General features: G+C 39.4%; 1 non-coding gene across 1 annotated transcript; it reads right to left on the minus strand.

The window, feature by feature from the left end:
• Positions 1 to 16477: 16477 nt before the first annotated feature.
• LOC145060752 (small nucleolar RNA R71) lies at positions 16478 to 16584 on the minus strand. The gene has a single exon (XR_013686936.1). It is a non-coding gene; the product is annotated as a small nucleolar RNA R71 (small nucleolar RNA).
• Positions 16585 to 20514: the final 3930 nt, after the last annotated feature.

Here is a 20514-nt window from a genome sequence, read left to right on the forward strand (position 1 = left end):
GACAAATGGGCAGAGCGAGAGGACGATTCAGACTCTCGAGGACATGCTGCGGGCATGTGTTTTGAATTTCGGTGGTAGTTGGGATATATATCTTCCGTTAGCGGAATTTTCTTATAATGACAGTTACTACGCCAGCATAGACCGACCTCCATTTGAGATGCTCTACAGGAAGAAGTGTAGGACCCCAATCTGTTCGGGTGAGGTCAGACAGAGGGTCATGGGGAGTATTGAAGTAGTACTCAAGACCACTGAGAGGATCCAGCAGGTCTGGAGCAGGCTCCAGACTGCTCAAAGTCGGTAGAAAAGCTATACCGACAAGCGCCGTTCGTACTTGGAGTTTCAGGTGGGCGACATGGTCCTCCTGAAGATGTCACCTTGGATAGGTGCCATCCGGTTCAGGAAGCGGGGCAAGTTGGGCCCCAAATACATCAGTCCGTTCAGGGTTTTGGCTCTGGTGGGCCGGGTTGCTTACCTTTTGGATCTTCCAGCAGAGCTCAGCTGTGACATCCCTAAAATCATGGCCAAAAAAGACCGGTTTCATTTATGCTTTTAAAATAATTTCAGAGTAAATCCATTGCTTTAAAAGAGTTTCGGAATTTGTCCCCAAAACATTACATGATAAAATAAGATTCATGAAAGCATTTCTTAAAGAAATGTATTTTCATTATATATCAAAACTTGGGATGTCATGTTCCGATACAGACACAAAAGCATAAACAATAAAACATAGACCTTACATAGTTATATACAACTACTGGTCTATTAACAAAAACATCTTCACAAGTTCCCCAACTTATGCTCTCGCGCCACTACCTGTAATACAAAGAAACTGAGTGGGTCAGGCTTGGGATCCTGGTGAGCATATAGGGTTTTCAACCCACAATAAATAATTATCTTTAATTTCACCAACCAACAATAACCCGATTACCCATTCCCGTTATCCTCACTTTATGTCCCTATGAAAACAACTATTACAAGAGACCTAATCTATAATTTTCATCGGGACGGACACTACTACAGAGGGGTTTCCTCAGCAATGAATGTCCTAAGGCAACCATGAGGGGGATAGAATACAACAAATGAACACCCAAGTTCACTACACCTACAGGTTATGAGCCTGCCAACGTTCCACTGAACTGTCTAGAAAAGTCTGTGGTTGTCATCCATATTCTGTTGGATGACTAGATCACAATCACATTGAGGCCTCTCATCATTTTATTTCATCACACAACAAATGTCTACCCATGTTCTACCAAACATATTAGTAAATAAAATATATACATTTATATACAACTTAAAACCTGTACAAATCATTCAGTCAATAATTATTTCAAATAAGAAAATAATATACAAACACATAACACGTATTTTGTAGAGAATACTTCGTATCTATGTGTTAGAAGAAAAGGAATATACACTCACTTGATAAGATGATGATCAGACAACACCTCGTCTCTTAAAACAATCGTTTCCGATAAAACCGGACTTTACGCGGACAAAGTTTCGGCTTGAAAAAATAATCTTCTCGAGAACTTCGAAGCGTCGGGACTTGCTTCGGGTGTCGGGATGATACCGGGGCTCCGGGGATATATTTTGCACGTAAAATGAGAGAATAAGAAGTGAGAGGAAAGAAACGAGCAACAAAACTCGGCAGCCCTTGAGTTCTATTTATAGGGGCTGGTCCATGCGATTATGTTGGGCGTAACTTCAGAGTATGCTGGGCGTACTCCCTCTACAAGAAGTACACTGGGCGTACTGGCTCATTGACATCTACGCTGGGTGTACTAAGTGGATCAGACCGGATGTGTCACTGCTTACGGACCCGGGGCACTCGAGTGATGGGTCAGGTCGACGTGGCTCGTTTCGATCCATGTATATGGGTACGTTGGGCGTACTCCCATTTCTCAAACTTCAAAAATTCGTAATTTTCGCATACGAGCTCCGTTTTTGACATTCTTTATATCCACGCGTAGGTGAGACTATGCTCTACAACTTTCGTTTAGACTCCATCGGCAAATTTTGACTTTATTTTTATTATATTATTTTTAGTAGGCCGGGACAGGAAAACTCCGTTAGAAATTCATAACTTCTTCATCTGACGTTCGTTTTCATCTGTCTTTTCGCCGTTGGACTACTATCGACGAGATCTTTGATTCTCGTTTAGATTGTTTTGGCCAAATATTACTCGATCTCAATTTCGAGATTTGGGTTGTATACCGCTAAGTCGAAACTTAGAAAAATCATAACTTCCTTATACGAAGTCAGATTTAGACGTTCTTTTTATGGACGCTCTCGGTTTAACGTATTCTACAATTTTCTTTTAGATCACTAAGGATAAATATTGCTCTATCACAATTTCAGTATTTACGTCATTCAACGTCGTGTCAGTTCTGTCGCGAAACTTCGACAGGTGATAACTTCTTCGTTATAACTTGGATTTCGGCATTCTTTATATATTCAGAAACCTTGCCACGACCACTAAAACTTCATGTATTGATATCGAACTTATCTAATATTTTTACTTTATCGCTTATTTTTATTCCTTAATCCATTTAAATCACATAATTAAGCAATAAACACATAATACTCAAATAATACATTCTTATTATTTCAAAACGAGTTACAAAGGTTACCCTAAACTGTTACATCATCATTAATGCCTACCCTAGAAACACGGACGTTACAATTCTCTCCACCTTACGATGATTCCGTCCCCCGAATCACACATCAACAAACAAATGCGGATAACGACTCATCATGTCACTCTCTGTTTCCCAAATGAGATTTGGCCCATTCGTATGTTTCCATCGGAAAAGCACTAATTCGACCATCTTGCGTCACAACTTCTTAGTCTTTCGGTTAATGATTGCCTTTGGTTCTTCAATTAACCTCTTGTTTTCATCAATTCTTAACTCAGAAATTGGAATGATGTCGGGAACTTCTCCCATGAACTTCCTCAAATAACACACATGGAAAGTGTTATGAATTCCATTCAGTTCTTCAGGTAGTTCTTGTTGGAATAGTGTCTAAGGATACAACTATATTTGGTAAGTATTTGACCCAGTTGTGCATGGTCCTTTTGGGTTGCCTTCACCATAGCAACTTGACTGGATGATTTATAATGAGAGAAGAAATATTATTGATATATTATGGGAATAATATAAAGGAATAATAATATTGTTATTTGATTAATATAAGTCATAAATTAATTAGGAATTAGTTTGGTGACTTAAAGTGATTAATTGAATAAAGGGGCATAAACTGTCAATTGTGTGATAGTTGTACTTTGGGCTATGATTCCTTATGAATAAGGGAGTGGACGATTTTAGGGTTAGGAAAGTCCTAGAAATCGTCCAAGGCTTATCAATAAGGAGATTGGATTGCTTAGGGCCTAAGTTATCCAATTAGGGTTTAAGGGTGAAACCTAGGAGGCTTACTAGTATAAATAGACCCTTAAGGCTAAGAAAATCGGCACTCTTGTGATTGAGGAAACCCTGGCCGAATTTTCTTACCTTCCCCCCTCTCTCTAATCATCCTCTTGCTAAGTTGGTGTTTGTAAGCCATTAGAGGAGTGACATTTGTGACTCTAAGCTCCAAGGACAAGAAGATTCAAGCAAGTAATTCAAGGTAATCTTTCAGATCTGATTTCATGTGTTATGATATGAATGTTTTCATTAGATCTATCAATCAAAGTCTTGGATACATTGCATGTTCAATTAGAGAAACCTAGATCCAAGCATTAGGGTTTGTATGTGCACATAGGAATGTTCTTATGGCTCAAACTCATCAGTTCTAGCTTGTAAGCTTGGTCGCAACCCTCTGAAGAACATTAAACGGTCCAATAAACCTTGGACTTAAATTTCCCTTTTTTCCAAATCTTATAAGTCCCTTCTACGGCGAGACTTTAAGCAAAACCGAATCTCCAACTTCAAAAGTCATCGGTCTTCGCTTGTTGTCAACATAGCTCTTTTGACGATCCTGAGCTGCTAACATTCTCTCCCTAATTATTTTCAACTTTTCTGCAGTTTGATGGACTATCTCGGGTCCCATAAACTGCTTTTCTCCAGCCTCAAGCCAACAAGATGGCGTACAAAATTTTTGTCCGTACATAGCTTGATAAGGTGCCATCTTTATGCTCAAGTGGAAACTGTTATTGTAGGAGAATTCTACCAAAGGTAAATGTTCATCCCAGTTGCCTTGGAATTCCAGGGTACATGCTCTAAGCATATCTTCAAGCGTTTGTATCATTCGTTCGCTCTGACCATCAGTCTGTGGATGGTAAGCTAAACACAACTTGGTACCCAATTCCCCTTGAAGACTTCTCCAAAATCGCGAGGTGAAACGGCTGTCACGATCTGACACAATAGTTAACGGAACACCGTGAAGACTCACAATTTCCTTCACGTAAGAATTCACAAGCTTATCCATAGACCATTTCTCATTGGCTGCTATGAAATGCGCACTCTTAGTGAAGCGATCAACGACCACCCAAATCATGTCGTGACCATTCATTTTTCTGGGAAGTTTAGTGACAAAATCCATTGCAATGTCTTCCCATATACCCATAGGCATAGGTAAAGGTTCCAAACTCCCATATGGCTTCTGATGTTGTGCCTTGACCTGCACATGTCACACACTCCGCCACATACTTTGCAATATCAAGCTTCATCGTCGGCCGCCAGTAATAGGGTTTCAGGTCCCTATACATTTTAGTGCTGTCAGGATGAATTGAGTACATGGTTTTGTGAGCCTCTTCCATTAGAAGATCTCTTATTCCTCCTGACTTAGGTACCCAAATACAATCTTGGAATACCTTCAGTCCATGACCGTTTGTACCAAACACCAACGTTTTGCCCAAACGTTCCTCCTTCCGGTCATTCTTTTCAGAAGCTTCTTCTTGAGCTTTCTTTATACTCTCCACATTGGTCGAGAAAACTTCTATTCTCAACGCTCTTGTCCTTTTTCTTTCAAGATTGATAGGAGACTGAGAGCATCAACGACAACATTTGCTTTACCGGGATGGTAAAGTATATCACAGTCGTAGTCCTTAAGTAGTTCTAGACAACGTCGCTGCCTCATATTCAATTCTTTTTGACTAAAGAGATATTGGAGACTCTTATGATCAGTGAAAAGTTTGCACTTCGTGCCATATAGGTAATTCCTCCATATCTTCAGAGAGAAAACTACAGGTGCCAGCTCCAGATCATGAGTGGGGTAGTTCTTTTCATGCTCCTTCAACTGTCGAGATGCATATGCTATCACATTTTCTATTTGGGTCAAAACACAACCCAACCCAACACCAGACGCATCGCTATATACATCGAAGTCCTCAACTCCATTGGGTAAAAAAAGAATCGGTGCCTCGCATAGCTTCTTCTTTAGCAGCTCGAATGCTTCTTTGTGTTTATCACTCCAAGCATAAGTAGCTTCTTTGTGAGTCAAAGCTGTTAATGGAGTAGCGATCGAAGAAAAGCCTTGGATAAACCTTCGGTAATGTCCGACAAATCCCAAAAAGCTTCGGATCTCCGTGGGACTTTTTGGTTGTTCCCACTTCATCACAGCTTCAATCTTTGCTGGATCAACCATTATCCCTTCTTGGTTGACCACGTGACCCAAAAATTTGACTTCTCGAATACAAAAATTACATTTGGAGAACTTTGCATACAACTTCTCCTTCTTCAAGACTTCAAACACTTCTCGTAAGTGTCTTCCATGCTCCTCTTGGCTTTTTGAGTAAATCAGAATGTCATCTATGAACACTATCACAGATTTATCAAGGAACGGTTTACAAACCCTGTTCATTAAATCCATGAATGTTGCTGGAGCATTGGTTAGTCCAAATGACATAACCAAAGACTCGTAGTGTTCATTTTGTGTTTTGAATGCAGTCTTTTCGATATAATGCTCCCTCACCTTTAGCTGATGATATCCTGACCTTAGGTCGATCTTTGAAAAATAAGTTGAACCTTGTAGTTGATCGAACATGTCATCAATCCTCGGAAACGGATATCAATTCTTTATTTTTGCCTTGTTCAGCTCTCTGTAATCGATGTACATTCTCATATTTCCATATTTCTTCTTTACGAATAACACCGGAGCTCCCCAGGGTGATGAACTAGGTCTAATGAAACCGTTGTCCAATAACTCCTGAAGTTGCCTCATCAACTCATTCATCTCCGTCGGTGCTAGTCGGTAAGGTGCTTTTGCTATTGGCGTCGTCCCTGGTAACAAGTCTATTATGAACTCCACTTGTCTATTAGGCGGTAATCCAGGAAGATCTTCGGTAAATACTTCCGGATAATCACACACGACAGGAATGCTCTGCATCTCCTTTTTCTCCTTCTTAGCATCGATCACCAATGCCAAATATGATGTACACCCTTTGGCAAATACTTTCTGGCTTTCATTAGAGAAATGATTCCAGAATTTACTATATGTTTGTCCCCATACACCATAAATGACTCTTTCCTTGGCGAGTTTACTTTGACTATCTTCTTCTTGCATAATATCTCAGCATCATTGGCACTAAGCCAATCCATTCCCAGCACAATGTCGAAACCGTTTAGTTCGATAGGAAATAATTCCTCATGGAACTTATTCCCATTCAAGTAAATGAAAATGTTTTTCATGCGATGGCTAACAGGTATAAACTTGCCACTAGCAACTTCGACTAATAATGCATTATCTAATCTATCGACAGACAAAGCTATTTTTCTACCAAATTCATGCGAAATAAAGGAGTAGTTGGCTCCAGATTCAAATAAAATTTGGGCAGACAATTTGTTTATGAGAAAGATACCTGAAGTGACAGCCTTAAGTGTCATCTGAAAGGCTCTTTCCTTCGGCTTTGGCGGAATATTGGGTTTTGCTGCTTCCTTCTTTTTAGGACAGTCTTTCAAAATTTGCCCCTCTTCATTACACCCAAAGCACACTCTTTTGTTGGACGGACACTCATTGGCATAATGCCCCATCTTTCCACACTTGTAGTAGGTCACATCCTTGCTACATTTCCCAAAGTGCTTTTTCTTGCACTTTTCACACCATTTCGATTCGCCTCCAAACTTCTTCGAATTAGACTTCGAAGATTTGTTTTTCTTGTTGGAACCTGAAGTTCCTTCAAACTTTCTCTTATCACCAACTTCAACCTTGCTGGCGGTTCTTCCCTTGATCATGTCCTCAACAGACTTGGCAGCGCAAATAGCTGCCTCCAGAGTAGGTGCCTGACGTACTGGCACATCGTACTCCCATGGGAGTCCTTTTGTGTATCGGTCAACATTTGTCAGCTCATCTGGGACGATGCGCAAAGCAAACTCCATTCTGTCTGTAAAGGCATTGGTGTAATTGTCGACTGACATGCTGCATTTTGTCAAAGTCAAAAACTTGTTCTCCAACTCCAGTAGATTTTGGGGCGAGCAGAACTTGCGCTTGAACTGCACCAAGAACTTTGCCCATGTCAGCTGCAGTGGCTCATTAAGGCTTAGGGTCTTCCCCCAGAGTGTTCCACCAATGAACAGCTCCACCCCTAAACTGACTTACTGCGAAAGTGGTCTGCAACTTGACTCTGCAACCACACGTCATGAAGGCTAGCTCAATTTCCGAGATCCAATCCATAACTCCGATCGGATCCTCCTTTCCAGTGAAGGTTGATGGTTTGCAAGTAAAAAAGTCTTTGTACTTGCATCCAACTCCATCAATTCCTCCCTCCTGGTGGTTTTGTCTAATTAATGGTGGGTTGGCTTGACCAACAATCCCACTGAAGTTACCTCCTTCCGAATGCATTTCATTCAACTCGGGCTATTCAATCAGCATTGAAAGTTCTTCACGATTCTGCTGAAGCAGACGTCTAGTTTCATCCATTTGACGATCCAACATCATCTTAATCATCAATTGTACACCAGCCATTGTTATTGGCTCAGGTGCTGTTGCTACAACAGGTACTCGCTCAACCACAGGTGGTTGATTCCTGTCTTCATTCATGTTTCCAACTCCACTTCTGGTTCTTACCATTTTTGATCTACACACTGAATAAGGTGAATTTAGATCCTCAATCACGATAGATAATTAAATCATCATTATCACTCCGAAACGTTTACATACTAGTTCTAATACCGTAATCCTACGCTTAGAATCCTAAACCCATGAGGTTTCTAGATCCGGTTGGCAACAAACCATGGATCCGAACAAATAATATCATATATGGCAAACATATAACATTTAGCACATAAAAGCATTTTAGGCAACTTTCCTAAAATAAACTAGTGCTCGTGTCTAAAATATGACAGACACTCATCTCATAATCTTCACTTAGCATTTTAAGTTTAAGTCTAGAAATCCTACAAATTCCTAGTTCGCTTAAACTAATGCTCCGATACCAACTGTGACATCCCCAAAATCACGGCCAGAAAAGACCGGTTTCATTTATGCTTTTAAAATAATTTCAGAGTAAATCCATTGCTTTAAAAGAGTTTCGGAATTTGTCCCCAAAACATTACATGATAAAATAAGATTCATGAAAGCATTTCTTAAAGAAATTTATTTTCATTATATATCAAAACTCGGGATGTCATGTTCCGATACAGACACAAAATGTCACACCCCCGAACCAGATGGCGGAAACGTCCGAGGTCTATTGTGACTCAATTGAATACCATTACAATGAATATATATGAAACATAACATTATACATCACCAAGCATTGAAACATTACAACTGGTAGCGTTTACATTCAGTACATTAATCCATAATTGTCACAACTGGCATTTTGCTAGGAAATTCTATTCCCATGTAAACATCATCCATTGTAAAATGCTATACTTACTATACTCTATTCTCATTCAAATACATCTCATATGTTCAACTAAGGGTTGGAAACCCTAGAAATCCCGGCTTAAATTCATTATGGACTAGGATTCTTTTATTGGGCCTAAGGGACCAATAAATCATCAACTCATCAATCTATAACATTTTGGGCCTAGAATGATTCATTCTACCTCTAATGGACCATGATGGGCCATAAAGGATTTAATTAGCCCTAATGGGCCCTAAACTAATTTCTTTTGCCATTTTGGGCCGTGAGCCTCCCTAAGAGCCCAATGGGCCGAAAGATTTCTTATGGGCCTCATAATTTCGAGCCAAGGCTAGAAATGGGCCAAGTTAATCCACCACCTTTCTCTCTAGCCCATATTCGGCCCAAAAACAAAAAAAAGGGAAAAGAGATGAATTATCCTAACTTTGCCACCTCAATGTTGCATGGTGGTCATCCATGCATAATAACCACCATACAACAAGGTAAGTTCATGTATCTAGGCAAGAAAATCCTTTCTTTCTCTCCCTTCTTCAAACTCACGGCCATATGGCCTTTATACCTTCACATTTCATTCTAAAACCCAACATTTTCTCTCATCATTCCTCTCAAACACTCTCAAGAAAAACCACTCTTCTTTCCTCTTAATTTTTCGAGATTTTAAGCATTTCAAGAAGGTTATCCCACCTAGATCATCATCTTTGGTAAGTTTTTCATTTAGATCTATGATTTCACTTCTTGATCTATTCAAAAATCTCCTCTTACACCATACTTTCGTGAATCATACTCTTATAGCACCATAGAGCTCGAAAATCACCTCCATAACACATCTAGGGTCGAGATCTCTTCACTTCTTCATCAAAACCGACTTCCAAACCCCAAGGTGAGCTTCATACCCCCTATTTTTCGGTTTTTATAAGTTTTTTGGGGGGAGAATACAAGCAAATGTCTAGATCTATGAGTATATGTATGCTTTGTGTGATTTCTATGTTTATTTACATGTTCTTATGTGATTATGGTGTTGGATCTAGTCAAAAAGAACTCAAAACCGAGATCTACATTATGTTGAATGAAATAAGTATAAATCATATTATTTCATACAATTCAACTCTAGAAAAATAACCAAGTTGGTTAATATGAACTCCTTTGGGCTAAACTCCCATCTTTGGACTTTAAATGTTAAAAATATAAAGTTAAAGGGGCCAAAATGACAAAATACAAATTCTGATGGTTGAGATGAGTTAAAACAGTTTCAAGAATGTATTTTCTGGAAATTTACTCTTTTGAAGGACTAAAAGGTGAAATTTTAAGCATAATGGGCCAAAAATGAACTTTTCGGCCCAATAAAGCCCAAATTGCAAGATTTTCAAATTAGAGGGGCTGAAACTGTATTTTTCTGTAAAACAGGGGACTACTAGTGCTCCAATTCCATTTCAAGGGTTAAAAATACTTTTCATATTTAAAAGGGACCAAAGATGCAAAAATTTTCTATTTTGGGCCAAAAGTGTAAAAATTGCGAAAATAGAGGTTCAGCCGAAAAAACTTCATTCTGAGGGACTAAAACTGTTTTTCAAATAAACTTGAGCTGAAAAATACCTTCTCAACAAGTTTTGATACTAAAGTGTCAAGAAAAATGGTTTAAGGACTAAAATGGAAATTCTTTTATACAAAGGGTCAAAAGTGTAAATTTATTCAAAAGAAAGGGGCTACAAAAGTAAAATTCTAATGTTTTGAAACAACAAATCCGTTGTGATGAAATACTAGTACCACGACTACCGACGAAACATAATACACCTTCAGCATCAAAAATCGTTACCAAACGAATTGATTCGGTCTCGAATCAATAATGAATCAAAAATCTATACACAACGATACTACAATACACATGCTGAAATTACGGGAAGTCAATACACATGCGGGAATTCACCAGACGTTGATACACCATCTTTGGGCCCGAAAGTTTCAAATCGTGTTTGTTGGGCCTAGCTAGCCCAATGACATGATCTTTAGGCCCAAAGGAAACTCGCTTACATGTTGTTGGGTCTTATATGACCTAAATCCATGTAAAAGAACTTTCACTGGCTTTTGTGCTGTTGGACCCCAAGGGTCCTTTGGTACTGCTAGTAAAGTCGAGAATTCACCAAACGAATTGATTCGGTCTTGAATCAATAATGAATCAAAAATCTATACACGACGATACTATAATACACACGCTGAAATTACGGGAAGTCAATACACACGCGGGAATTCACCAGACGTCGATAGACCATCTTTGGGCCCGAAAGTTTCAAATCGTGTTTGTTGGGCCTAGCTAGCCCAATGACATGATCTTTAGGCCCGAAGGAAACTCACTTACATGTTGTTGGGTCTTATATGACCTAAATCCATGTAAAAGGACTTTCACTGGCTTTTGTGTTGTTGGACCCCAAGGGTCTTTTGGTACTGCTAGCAAAGTCGAGAATTCACCAATGCGATTCGGGCCAAGGGCCTTTCGCATTCACGATAGCCTTGAACGACTTATGGAAATAGCGGGGGTTTCGCACCCTCTTTTCTCTTCGGTTATGGGGCTATGAGAAGTTAGGGTGGTTGGATTAAGTGAATAGTACAGACGACGCCTAAGGGATCGTTTGTATAGTTGTAAACTAGTCGTTTTCATTAATGCGTGTTTATAACAAATCACAACCCATAATTAATCTAATGTCACCTGGAATTATCGAATACACACGTCACAACGGTATAACAAAATATAAAACGCGTAATTCAAAGTATTAGGAAAACATCGGGTTTTCCTAGGGTTTTCAATTCATACACCTACAAGATGCATACCAGGTCTAACCATTTTTTTTTTTACATTTATAGAAACAAACAAGCATACTTACGGATCTTCACACTTTTTACACGATACTCTTTTCAGAAAATATCGGATTTTCTGGTGGTTTTCAAAACAATACAAAACATTATATTTCAAACATTACTTATGAACTCACCAACATTTCATATGTTGACGTTTTTCAAAATACTTGTATTCTCAGGTAACAGGTAAATCGAAGGGAAAAATGTACTTAGTGATGTCTTGTTGTTTGTTTAACTAATATTGAACAATCTACCTTTTGGGAATGTAATGTTATGAAACAATATACTAAATGTAAACACTACCAGTTGTACTATTTCAACGCATGGTGATGAATGATGTTATGTTTCATGTATATTCACTGTGATGGTATTAAATTGAGTCACAACAGCCCTCAGACGTTTCCGCCATCTGGTACGGGGGTGTGACAATAATATTACATGCCCAAAAGTAAATTGTTCGATACTAATTAAACCAACAGCAAGACGTTACTGAATACATTTTTCCTTTTCGATTTACCTGTTACCTGAGAATACAAGTATTTTGAAAAATGTCAACATATGAAATGTTGGTGAGTTCATAAGTAATGTTTGAAATATAATGGTTTGTATTGTTTTGAAAATCACCAGAAAATCCGATATTTTCTGAAAAGAGCATAGTATAAAAAGTGTGAAGATCCGTAAGTATGCTTGTTTGTTTCTATAAATGTAAAAGTAAAATTTGTTAAACTCGGTATGCATTTCGTAGGTGTATTAATTGAAAACCCTAGGAAAACCCGATGTTTTCCTAATACTTTGAATCAAGCGTTTTAAATTTTGTTATTTCGTTGCAATGTGTGTATTCGTTGATTCCCGGTGACATTGGATTAATTATGGATTGTGAATTGTTATAAACACACATTAATGAAAATGACTAGTTTACAACTATACAAACGATCCCTTAGGCGTCGTTCGCACTATTCACTTAATCCAATCACCCGGACTTCTCATAGCCCCACAACCGAGGAGGAAAAGAGGGTGTGAAGCCCCCGATATTCCCATAAGTCGTTCAAGGCTGTCATGAATGCGAAGGGCCCTTGGCCCGACTCGCATTGGTGAATTCTCGACTTTACTAGCAGTACCAAAGGACCCTTGGGGACCAACAGCACAAAAGCCATTGAAAGTCCTTTTACACGAAATTAGGTCATATAAGACCCAACTACATGTAAGCAAGTTTCCTTCGGGCCTAAAGATCATGTCATTGGGCTAGCTAGGCCCAACAAGCACGATTTGAAACTTTCGGGCCCAAAGATGGTGTATCGACGTCTGGTGTATTCCCACGTGTGTATTGACTTCCCGATATTTCCGCGTGTGTATTGACTTCCTGTAATTTCAACGTGTGTATTGTTGTATCGTCGTGTATAGATTTTTGATTCATTATTGATTCGAGACCGAATCAATTCGTTTGATAACGATTTTTGGTGTTGAAGGTGTATTATGTTTCGTCAGTAGTCGTGGTACTAGTATTTCATCATGTCGGATTTATTATTTAAAACATTAGAATTTTACTTTTTGCAGCCCCTTTCTTTTGGATAAATTTACACTTTTGACCCTTTGTATAAAAGAATTTCCATTTTAGTCCTTAAACCATTATTCTTGACACTTTAGTATAAAAACTTGTTGAAAAGTTATTTTTCAGCTCAAATTTATTTGAAAAACAATTTTAGTCCCTCAAAATGAAGTTTTCTCGGCTGAAACCTCTATTTTCGCAATGTTTACATTTTTGGCCCAAAATAGAAAATTTTTGCATTTTTGGTCCCTTTTAAATATGAAAAGTATTTTTAACCCTTGAAATGGACTTGGAGCACTAGTAGTCCCCTGTTTTACAGAAAAATACAGTTTCAGCCCCTCTAATTTGAAAATCTCGCAATTTGGGCTTTATTGGGCCGAAAAGTTCATTTTTGGCCCATTATGCTTAAAATTTCACATTTTAATCCTTCAAAAGAGAATATTTCCAGAAAATACATTGTTGAAACTGTTTTGACTCATTTCAACCATCAGAATTCGTATTTTGTCATTTTGGGCCCTTTAACTTTATATTTTTATCATTTTGAGTCCAAAAATGGGATTATTAGCCCAAAGAGTTCATATTAACCAACTTGGTTATTTTTCTAGAGTTGATTTGTATGAAATAATATGATTTAGACTTATTTCATTCAACATAAGGTAGATCTCGGTTTTGAGTTCTTTTGGACTAGATCCAACACCATAATCACAATAGAACATGTAAATAAACATAGAAATCATACAAAGCATACATATACTCATAGATCTACACATTTGCTTGTATTCCCCCCCCCCTCCCCCCACAAAACTTATAAAACCGAAAAATAGGGGGTATGAAGCTCACCTTTGGGTGTGGTTTCGGCTTTTAGAAGAAGTGAGAAGAAAGTTTGGCCTTAGTACCTCTCTTTGGAAGATCTCGAACTTAGAGAGTTTCTAGGAGAGTGATCAAGATTTTTACATGGATGATATGTGCATAATTAGTTAATTATTTAACATATATTCTTAGTTATTTTTGATTAATTATGAGAATAATGTGGACAAAAGGTACTTAAAATGTTGTGAATTATGTTTTCAGTCCAAAAGATATGTTTGGAGGCAAAAAGGAGAAAAGGAAAGCAAGTGAAGATAAAAGAGTGAAAGAAGGAGTTCTACTCGGCGAGTAGATCGACCCTACTCGGCGAGTGCATGACGATATGCCAGAAGATAAATACGACTGCTAATTCAAGACGGATAAGTATGGACCTACTCGGCGAGTTGATTCTGCTACTCGCCGAGTACCCTCTGTTTGGGGATATCTATAAAAGACGAATCCTTATCCCATGAGAGGGCATTCCTGGCGATTTTTGAAGGATCAGCTGCGACTAAAAGGTTCAGAAGGCGCTAAGGAACCCTAAGCTTCAAGAGTTGGAAGAATTCAAGCAATTAGGTTAATTCTACCACTTAGACTTAGGAATTAAACATGTTTGCATTAATAAACTTTGTTTTTGTGTTTGTTTCTACTGCAACTATGAGCTAAATTCGTTTTTGTTTCTGTTTGGGGAATACCAAAGAACTCCTATGGTTTAATTATTGATTTTTGCTTAATTGTCTATTGGTGATTTATTAAATTAAGTTTGTTAAAGAACCTTATGTATTAATCACTACTATTTTCTGTTAATTGGAAGGCAATTAGGTTGCATGAACATCATTTAATTGTTAACCTCATATGTCTATGTGAATGCTAAAACATATGCTTAGAAGTAATGATTATGAAACTAAGATTAATAAGAAAATAGGAAGATTAACGTGTGAGCTTGTTTGAGAAACCATCAACAAGAGGTTAATTGAATTAATAACTTAATTAACCATTACAAATCTTATTTAATCCAAATAATTAATCTAGGGAATTAATTAGTTTAAACACTTGATCAATGCTTAAATTAGTTAATTGTCTAAGGGTTAGGAGTAATGAATATGAACCTAACTATTATAATTGGTAACCAATAGCAATTAATCCATCTTAACTTAAATAACCATAGGAGTGAATTGGTTGAACCTAAATATAAACATCTTTATCAAATTTGGTGAATAGTTGTTGCTTTAGTTAATTAGTTAATTTAGTTTGTCTAAGTTTCTAGTCTTGCAAAACTAGAGAAAAACCCTTTACTTTTATTATTTGTTTTAGTTAAAATTAGCTATTAGTTTAATTACCCGTTCCCTGAGTTCGATACCTCACTTATCAATCTATACCACTTAAAGACAGGTTCACTGCCTTTGTGTGCTCAAATTATTAATAAAAAGTAGGGATAAAACTAGTTGAATTTACACACATCAAGTTTTTGGCGCCGTTGCCGGGGAACGGTTCTAAATAATTAAGCTAATTCCTAATTTTTTCGATCCTCTGTGTGAGTTTACTTGCATAAAGTTCATTTATTGCAATTTAGTAACTAGTAATTAGGTTTTAGTATCTGTTTTAGTTAGGTTAAAACTTAAATTTTTTTTTGAAATATCACTGATACCCGCCGAGTGCACTCGCACCTACTCGGCGAGTAGCAGTTTAATCAGCAATTTTTTTTTTACAATCTTTTTGTTCTTTTTATGTTTTTTTTTATTAATTTCAGGACTCTCATGACCAGAGGAGCAAACACACCACTGGTACCCCCGTTTGAAGATCCCGAATCCGAATTGAAAAGAAACAAAGGGAAGGACGTGGAGAGTTCAAGCACACCAAAGAAATCACCATTGTCCAACTTGAAGACTGTTTTTGGGAAAAAGAAGAGCATTAAATCAGGAGCTTCTAGCGCTTCCTTGACAATTGAGGAGCCAGTTCAAGAAGATATTGGATACGAGACCGAGGAAGAAGAAGAGGCAACGTACGAACAAGAAACCGAATCGGAGGAAGAGTTAGCATTCACTATGGCTAACATTGATGAAATTCCCATGGGGGAATGGAAGAAGAGGATGCGCGACGACCATGGCCCGGGACTTGTGCAACCCGCAATTCCCGCAACTGCTACCTTCGAGCTAAAAGGTCATATCCTAGCTGCGCTTAAGGAAATACCTTTCTATGGGAAAGATCATGAAGATGCCTACAAACATTTGGATGAAGTAAATGATGTTGCTGATTATTTCAACATTCCAAATGTAACCCGCGAAACTCAACTACTTCGGATGCTTCCGGTAACCTTCAAGGGTGCTGCTAAAGACTGGCTCAAATCACTTCCCCCCGGGTCAGTCACTACTTGGGCCAAAATGAAGGAAGAATTTATAGATCACTTTTGCCCACCATCCAAAATATCCAAACTCAAGAAGGCCATTGCAAACTTTGAACAGCAAGCTGGAGAATCTTTATATGAAGCATGGGAGAGGTACAAAAGTCTGCTACGAAATTGCCCACACCATGATCTAAACAGCCAGCAAGAAGTTTCCATCTTTTATGATGGAGTCAATGTCACAACCCGACAGTTGCTAGAATCACAAGGCCCACTTACAAAGAAGCCACCCCCGGTGATTAAAGAATTGATTGAAGAATTCTCTAAACACTCTAGAGAATACCACAACCCTAGGAATGATGTCACGAGGGGAGCCGCGTACGCTGCTACTGAAGATTTATCCGCGGTCATGGCCATGTTAAAAACCATGGATAGGAGAATGGACAAAATGGATCAAACTATCCATGCCATACGGGTGGGTTGTGAAAACTGCAATGGACCTCACCTCACTAGAGATTGTGATTTGGATGAGAACGGCAACAAAAAGGCACAAGTATGTTATTCAAGTGGTGACCGGTATGATGAAGACTGGCGCAAACAAAAGAAGGAGTGGCTGCCTTACGAAGAGTATAAGAAGGCCAAGGAGGAGAAGTACAGACAAAAAGGAAGAGGCTTTTACCAAAAGGAAGAGCCGGTGCAAGAAAGGAAGCCAAGCTTGGAAGATATGCTAACTAAATTTGTGGCCGCTTCCGAGAAAAGACATAGTGACCATGATGCTGCTATCCAAGAAACAAGAACAATGCTCAGGAACCAGCAAGCATCCATCCACAACATAGAAACGCAGCTTGGGCAACTTGCTCAACAACTAAACCAAAGGTCACCGGGTGAGCTTCCTAGCAAAACCGAGAACAACCCACGAGGTGCACAAGTAAATATTGTTACCACAAGAAGTGGGAAGATCATTACTCCCCTGGCCCCCATTCGAACTGAAGCAACCAAGGACTCACAGAAGGAAGGAACAGAAAAACAAGTCGAAAACCAACACTCACAATCTGAGAGTCCTACTCGCCGAGTAGGACCGATGGACTCGGCGAGTACCCCTGCTAAAACAAATGAACAGCCGCCCTTGAAACTATACCAGCCTCCAATGCCATACCCAGCCCGAGCCAAGAAAGAGAAGCAGGAAGAGGAATATCAGAAGTTTCTAGATCATATTAAAACTCTTCAAATCAACATTCCTTTCATTGAAGCCGTCATGCAAATGCCCAAGTATGCAAAGTTCCTTAAGGAACTCCTCACTAACAGAAGAAAGATGGAGGAAGTGCAGAAGGTAGTGCTTAATGAGAATTGCTCCGCCGCAATGCTAAACAAATTACCAAAGAAGAAGGGTGATCCGGGGAGCTTAACTTTGCCTTGCCAATTTGGCAACTTGGCTGCAATTCATGCCTTAGCTGATTCTGGAGCAAGTGTGAACCTTATGCCATACTCGTTCTTTAAGAAGCTGGACCTCCCGGAGCCAAGGCCAATTCGAATGGCAATTCATTTGGCAAACAAGACGGTTACTTTTCCAAAAGGCATTTCTGAAGATTTGCTAGTGAAAGTAGACAAATTTGTCTTCCCGGCTGATTTCATCATTCTCGACATGGAGGCGGATCCGCAAGTGCCAATCATCCTTGGAAGGCCCTTCCTCAAACCGCTAGCGCTATCGTAGACATGAGAGATTCTAAGCTCACATTGCGAGTTGGGGACAATTCAGTGACATTCGGGGTAGACCAAGCCATGAAGTACTCAAGGAGTAGTGACGACACGACTTTCTCAATCGACATGCTTGACGAAATATTGGAAGAAGACATACCTAAAGATTCCAGCAAATTTGCAGCTTTGGATGAAGAATTTGATCCAGAAAAGGACTTACTAGAGATTGAAAGACTGTTGGAAGAAGCGGAGTATGAAGAAATAAAGAAGCAAGCTGAAAGAACTACTCGCCGAGTAGACCCGATCTACTCGCCGAGTACAACTGAAGAAAAGCCAGAAGTCGTGAATGCAGCCACCAACTCGCCGAGTACCAAACCTGCACTCGGCGAGTCCGTCACTATGCAAAACAAATTGGAGCTCAAAACACTACCTGATCATCTGGAGTATGCCTTTCTGGAAGAAGGAAATCAGAAGCCTGTGATCATAGCCTCGGACCTATCCAAAACGGAAAAAGAGGAGCTTGTACACGTGTTGAAGAAAAGGAAAAGAGCCATCGCACGGAGCATCTCCGACATCAAAGGAATAAGTCCATCCTACTGCTCTCACAAAATCAATTTAGAAGAAGGAGCAAGGCCGGTGGTGCAACATCAAAGACGATTAAACCCGAACATGCAAGAAGTCGTCAAGAAGGAGGTGGTCAAGCTTTTGGATGCATGAATCATCTAATCCATCTCCGATAGTCCATGGGTGAGTCCGGTCCAAGTGGTGCCCAAGAAAGGAGGAATGACGGTCATTACCAACGAAAAGAAGGAGTTAATTCCAACGCGACAGGATGCCAAGCCAAGACTAATACGATGGGTGCTGCTTCTTCAAGAATTCGATATAGAGATACGAGACAAGAAAGGAATGGAGAACGTAGCGGCCGATCATTTATCTAGGCTCGAGAACCCGACATTGCAAGAAGATAAGGATGGAGACGACTTTCCGGATGAATACATTATGGTGTCCGTGGGAGAGGAGCCATGGTTCGCAGACATAGCTAACTATTTAGCTACAAATTACATTCCGAAGGATTATAGTAGTCAGCAAAAGAAGAAATTCTTTGCGGAGATCAAATATTACTTTTGGGACGATCCATACCTCTTTCGAAGTTGTGCGGATGGAATTATAAGAAGATGTTTGTTCGGAAAGGAAAGTCGAAGAATACTTGAACACTGCCATAGCGGGCCCACGGGAGGCCATCATGGAGCACACTATACCGCAAGGAAGATCTTTGACATTGGGTTCTATTGGCCTACAATCTTCAAAGATGCAGCCCAATATGTCAAAGAATGCGATGCTTGTCAAAGGGTGGGAAACATTTCATCTCGAAATGAGATGCCACAACATAGCATTCAAGTGTGTGAGGTGTTCGACGTGTGGGGCATTGACTTCATGGGACCTTTTCCCACCTCCAAAGGCAACAAGTACATCCTAGTGGCGGTAGATTATGTTTCGAAATGGGCGGAGGCGCAGGCTTTACCTACAAATGACGGACGGGTAGTGGTACGATTCTTAAAAAAACTATTCTCCCGGTTTGGTGTTCCGAAGGCCCTAATTAGTGACCGTGGCACACACTTTGCCAATGATCAATTGGAAAAGGTGATCAAGAAATATGGGGTGACCCATAAGTTCTCCACGTCATACCATCCGCAAACGAGTGGACAAACTGAAGTGACCAATCGAGCTTTGAAGCGTATTTTAGAGAAGTCGGTGGGAAGCAACCGCAAGGAATGGTCGGATAAATTGGATGACGCGCTTTGGGCATTTCGTACCGCTTTCAAAACACCTATTGGTACTACACCATATAGGTTAGTTTATGGAAAGCAATGTCATTTACCGGTTGAAATCGAGCATAAGGCATATTAGGCGTTAAAGAGGTGCAACTTTGACATGGAAGAATTGAAGACCAACCGTCTAATGCAAATGAATGCCCTTGAAGAACTCCGAAATGAGGCTTATTCTAGTTCATGGCTCTACAAAGAAAAGACCAAGAGATGGCATGACAAAAGAATCAAAAGCAAAGACATCCATGAAGGCCAAAAAGTACTACTTTTTAATTCCCGATTAAAACTTTTCTCGGGCAAACTCAAATCAAGGTGGGATGGTCCCTTTTTGGTCAAGACGGTGTTTCCTCACGGGGCTATAGAATTGATCTCAAGAGACGGCACACCATTTAAAGTCAATGGTCATAGAGTGAAGAAATATGAAGAAGGAGTCCCCCGAAATGAAGGATTGGAGGAGCTGCTACTGTGTGGAATCGCAAACACGTAGACGGGGCGGAATCCAGCTAATGACTCCATCAAAAGAAGCGCTTCTCGGGAGGCAACCCGAGTTTCACGTTTGCATTTTCTTTCCTTTTCTTTATTTTTTTATTGTTTTTTTTCATTC

The sequence above is a fragment of the Lactuca serriola genome, chromosome 6 (genome assembly GCF_051521515.1).
Source record: "Lactuca serriola cultivar US96UC23 chromosome 6, Lser_US96UC23_V15, whole genome shotgun sequence".
NCBI lineage: Eukaryota > Viridiplantae > Streptophyta > Magnoliopsida > Asterales > Asteraceae > Lactuca > Lactuca serriola.